At 42.3% G+C, this 5,918-nt stretch overlaps 1 pseudogene; it reads left to right on the top strand.

Moving 5' to 3' along the window:
* The first annotated feature begins 284 nt into the window (after window positions 1-284).
* LOC132639042 (5S ribosomal RNA) lies at window positions 285-404 on the top strand (annotated as a pseudogene).
* The last annotated feature ends 5,514 nt before the right edge of the window (window positions 405-5,918 follow it).

Here is a 5,918-nt window from a genome sequence, read left to right as displayed (position 1 = left end):
TGAGCGAAAATCCTAAAGGGGATCAGTGACTTAAGTATTTGGAAGTAACTGCGATCAAGATGCCTTCGCCACCATTGGGAATCTTGAAAGCTAGGATGAAAAGTAGTCATACATGCAAATTGAAGGTGATTATTGAGGATTTCAAAGGCCAAAATAGCATTTGCTTAGTCGGACGAATAAGAGATCCTTTCTAATTCGGAGAGAGATGCATTACGAGAATGTTTTGGAATCTCTTAAAACTTCAACTTGATTTAGGTTATGTGAGGAAGGTCACGCAGTAAGGTGTATGCGATTATACCAGCACTAACGCACCGGATCCCATTAGCACTCCAAGGTTAAGCGTGCTGGGGTGAGAGAAATACTAGGATGGGTGACCCCCTGGGAAGTATATTAAGAGTCCTACAAATTTAGACATAAGAGACAGATGAGAAGCTAGAGTAGCCTAAGGGAAATTGGAGTATGCGGAGTGGTTAGAAACCATAAAAGGTAGAAGTAGAAAGGCCTTAAAAAAGGCAGCGAGAATGGATCTGTAATGCATAAACGCTTCATTCGAATGCAAAGCCCTCGATTAGCAGAAAGGAAAATAAGTCAAGCTATACGATGTGAGAATTCCGGTATTATAAGAGACCAAAAGAGTCGAAGGATCGTTAGGGTAGGCCGATGACTACTGATACTTGGGAGCTACTAGTGTATAAGAACACCCTTAAAAAGGGGGAAAGGGCAGATCTAGTCCTGAAACGAGGTATGGCATTGTCAAAAGTCCAAGGAAAGAAAGAGGTTAGCTTAAGGAGGCCAGAATTCGGGACGTAGCGGCATATCAAGAATGCATTAAGAGGGAGCAGGAATGAATTAAAGATAAGCATACCACTAAGCAGGTATGAAAAGGAATTAAAATAGATCAAGAGAATACTTCATGTGGACGTGAGATATGATATTTCTAGACCAGGGAAATTTGTGGTGCACCTAAATAGGCAGCGGCGTATCCTAAAGAGTAATAAAGAGAGTAAGTAAGCTCTGCAAGCTAACTACAAAGAGAATGATGAAATGGATGATGAGTACAAAGGACACTTTGGGTTACAACGGAAGAAAATCTTGATATTAAAGGAAAAATATAAGAATCTTAACAAAGGGAGTAACGATAAGCGGTGTGGCGATCTCTAAAGAGCGGAAGAACGATGTGGGTGCAGATAGAAAGACAGCAGCATCAATAGAAATTAGAAAGTATATCACGGGTCACTAACCATACTGAGCATAAGGGTATGTATTATAGAATTATATGTACCATCAGCGTAAGGTTATGCCCCATAGATGGGAATGGACACACCGGAAAGCCAACAAGGAATGACAGCTAACTAAGTGATCACTAGAATAAGGAAGTCAAGGGTAAGTATACCATACCGATGTTGGAAAGAAGCTATGGTAAAGTGAGAATTGCCCTAACCTTATTATTATAAGTTATATTGCAAGATTTGAGGCAACGGAATTAAAGGGAGAGTTTGACAAGAACTCGAAGATATTGTGAGCTATAGACCAGTTCGAACTATGATTATTGGTTCATCGCAATATATAATCCTGCTACGAGGAATAATCGAGATGGTGATGGAACATTAAGAATATACGTATTTAAGAAATCGTATTGAGGATATGGTTATAACCTATCATGGAAAGGAATTAAGACGGATGGTTGAAGAAACGTAACCGTTAAGAGTAAGGATTTGGCAGTAGCAGAGTAACGTTGAACAAGCAACGGGACATTAGTATAAGAAAATTTATGATGAATCGGAAAGCTTGGCTGATGAATTACGAGGGGATAATCTAGCACGTATCTAAGCTCAACAAAGTACAAGTAAGGATAGCCAAGATAGCATCGGAGGAGTCAACAAAGGAAAGTGTTGTATTCGAGTAAGGGAGTTATCCGTTAATACAGAAACGAGGAACGAAGAGGAAGGACGTTCACAGGACGGCGAGTAGCCGTGGCGTGGCTAGTTAAACTACAGGAAGGAAGATAGAATGAGAATGGAATACTAGCTAACTTGTGTACATGAGGATTGAAGACTGTACGACTCACAAATGAATTTTATAAGGAGCTAAGAAAGAGCAGGACGAAACTGACCAAATTATAGTATAAGTATATGGTAATCGAACAAAAATTCAATGAGGATATTGAGGATCGGCTCACTACAACATTCGAGGATGAATGTTTTTAAGGGGGGAAGGATGTTACACCCCGTATCTTCGATGAAGCACTTATCAAATTTGAAACATAAGTACGTTGAGTTATGGTTAAGTAAAACCACTTTGGAATATAAGGAGCAAGCATTATTAAGTATATTTAATGAGGAAGGATGTATATAAGGTATACTAGAAGGTTTTATAAGGAAATGAGTGGAAGAAATGGAGTAGTACGACTTTGGAAAAAGGATGGGTAATGTTTTGTGTGAAAATTTTGATCCAACTTGGTGGACGAATGTCTCTTATCATTTGAAGTGTTTTAAGGTGAAACAAAAGCCTAAAATGAAGTTCGTCGAGTCTAGTTTCCAACTCAAAAAACCGCTCGTCGATTGGACATCTGGGTAAAGAATTATAAATGTTACAAGTTCAGCTGACAGAACAGAAACGCGTGCTACAGTCCATGGTTCTTAAAGCTTCTCATGATGTCTAGGATAAGAATGATTTTATGATGGTGACAACGATAATGATGATTTTGAGTTTATGATTTCAAAGAGAATATGAGAATGTGGAGCTACTTCTAGATTTTCTCAATTTTACTCATTGATGATGACTCTACTTCTAAAGGCTCCAAAGTGTATGTAAAGCTATCCCTTCTTTCTTTATGGCATGAACTACATAAAGTGAGCAAACGACGAACATATATGACTCCAACGAACTCTAATTCTCAGTGGTACTTGACATGATAGTTATCGTTGATTCTCAAGTGTTGGTTCATTCTGATTATTCTATTAAGTCTCAGATGATGACTTAGTTTGTATATGGTTGCTCATGATATTCTACTTGTGCATACCGTTAATATATCATTCACCGAGTCCCGGGCCAGGTACGTACTCGTGCATAGTTTCATTGCATTGTTCACCGAGTCCCTCACTAGAGGGCCGAGTATGGTATATATATGATTATTTCACCGAGTCTCTCACTAGAGGGCTGGGTTCGGTATATATATGATTATTTCACCGAGTCCCTCACTAGAGGGCCGGGCACGGTATATATATGATTATTTCACCGAGTCCCTCACTAGAGGGTCGGGTACGGTATATATATGATGATTTCACCGAGTCCCTCACTAGAGGGACGGGTACGGTATATATATGATGATTTCACCGAGTCCCTCACTAGAGGGTCGGGTACGGTGTATTATATATATGCATGACTCTTATCTCATAAGGCACAGATGCATTGGTATCCTTAATTATCATACTTGTCTCCTGTCATCTTCTACTCAGACATGATCTTCATTATTGTACTTCATGCTTTACATACTCTGTACATTTTTCGTACTGACCCCCTTTCTTCGGGAGCTGCGTTTTATGCCCGCAGGTACATACACTCAGTTTGGTGATGCTCCGGCTTAGGACTTCTGCCCGGTTGCTTGGAGAGCTCCATTGTTCCGGAGCTTGAGTTATTTTGGTATAGACCCTTTTGACGTAGACTTTGTTACACTCTTAGAGGTCTGTAGACATATGTGGGTTGTGTATATACGGTTTGGTTAGCTATATCGATGTAGTTCGTCTTGGACGTCCCCGTGTATAGCGGCAGCCTTGTCGGCTTGCATATTTGTTATGTTTTGGTTAACTGTGACTTCTTAGCAGACGAGTTCTTTCTGATGTATGATATGATGAGTTCACAGCTTGCTTTTATAGAGTGACATATTGTTTTCAGTTTCAGTCTGATTATATCTAGCGGGTCGCATACGGGTGCCCAGCTCGGGTACTAGTCATGGCCCTTCGGTTTGGGTCGTGACACTTCACTCATTAAATATATTTAATAATTCTTGCTCCGTATATTCCAAAGTGGTTTTACTTAACCCTGACTCAACGTACTTATGTTTCAAATTTGATAAGTGTTCTTTGAAGATACAGGGTCTAACATGGACAATCTCAGTAATAGGGGCAGTAGTGGCGGGTAACTCCTCCGTAAAGTCATTCGCAGCCCCTGGATGAATCAGCTCTTGAGGTATGGGCACCCCTCCAAGTGCAACTGGGAACCCATCGTCTTCTCCCTAGCCATCTCTGACGACCTCTTTCTTGCTCTTCTCTACAGAATAAGTCGACGACGCAATAATCTGGTGGTCGATGTCAGGTATAGAATGAACACATGACCTCCGAATCAGCTCTGTAATCAGGCGTGGATATATCAGTGAAGTGTTGGGCTGGGAAGCTCTTAACTAAATCTCATCAGTCGCCAATGCTCTGAAATCGATCGGGTATCTGGACATTAATGCAACAATAACAACCTGCCTGTCAGCCATAAGTGCATTATCTGCCTGAGTAGGGAGAAGCCACAACTGCACCATGCTCCACCAAAATTTGCCATCCAAAGTCAACCATCTCTTCAATATCTGTTTCGCCAAGTTATTACACTCGGCCCTCTTGCTCGAACGACCTACCACTGTAGCTACCCAGTCTCTGACGGACTGCTCCTTGTGTCTATACTACTTATCTTCCAACTCAATCATCTGCCTCAGGGTGGTATAATTATTGCCGAAGTATACTTTGTTGATGGCCTGGGTAGATATATCAACACTCACCCCTCGGATCTTAACCTCTCTCAGCCGCTATAACTCATGCAGTTTCTGGCGCCTCTTTATGGATTTCTTTATCGAGGCCCCATATGCAGCATATACCTCACGCACCAAAATCGGACAATAATCCCCAAGAAGCTCCTGCATAAACCCCAGCTGATAATGGCGAATGAGCTCTCTGGCCCTGGGTAATATCTCGAGCCCTTCAAAACTGATCTGTTGCTCTTCATTAATGGTGCGATTTTCATGCTAGGTGTCGTTATCTTTTAGGGCACTGCCATACTCATATAGCTCCCTGGCACCCTCAACAGTAAAAAGATCCTCAAGTCTCTTGCTTCTGATTTCCCGAGCCCTAGCCTCATCATCATCACCATCACCATCATCGGGCTGTGAGCTCTGATGGGTCGGGAATCTAGAAGGTGCCTGAGAGGACTGAGCAGCATCCTCGATAGACTGTGGCTACGAGGCAGGTGAGGCATATCCAGAAGCAGCCTCCGAACCCTCATCCTCGGTTCCATCACCGAACCCAGATGCAAATGATCCCTCCACTTCAGACTGAGAGGAACTGGGCGGTGTAGGAGCCGGTACAGTGACCTGTCTATTATAAGCGGGAACGGTGGCCCTATTCTTCTTTTCTGGCATAACCTAGGGCTCATCATCCGAGACTTCATCTCTACGTGTGGGTTCACCACTGGGCCTCCTTCGACCCATTTCTCTTTGCATCTGCCTTGAACCATCCCCTCGTGTAGTGGTCAACTTCGGTAGAGCCATACCTGTGATCATCAAAACCAAACTCTATCAACCTGTTCGAGTGAAATCAAAACTCAGGAAAAACAATTCTCAGTTCTCTGAAGTTTGGACCTGCAGACCATCGTTGTGCTTGGACAGACCGTCGAACAGCTCGACGGTACCGTCTTTGTACAAAGACGGTCCGTCGACCTGTCTACGGTGCCGTTGACACAGCCCTGGCAGCAGCAACTGTAAGCTTGCAGGTTTGGGTTCGTGTTTTTAAATCCAATCGTTCAGAGAACACTTATTCAATTATTTTGCACATTTGGGGTTTTGGGGCTTTGGGTTACTCAGACTTCACCTTCATCTTTGACCGTTTTGACCTTTGATAATTTCTCGAGTTTTGTTTGGTGGGTATAACGATATCAAACCG

This window comes from Lycium barbarum, chromosome 4 (assembly GCF_019175385.1).
Source record: "Lycium barbarum isolate Lr01 chromosome 4, ASM1917538v2, whole genome shotgun sequence".
In the NCBI taxonomy this organism is placed as follows: domain Eukaryota; kingdom Viridiplantae; phylum Streptophyta; class Magnoliopsida; order Solanales; family Solanaceae; genus Lycium; species Lycium barbarum.
Note: the sequence above shows the minus strand (reverse complement) of the source record. Positions and strands in the feature narration are given on the sequence as shown.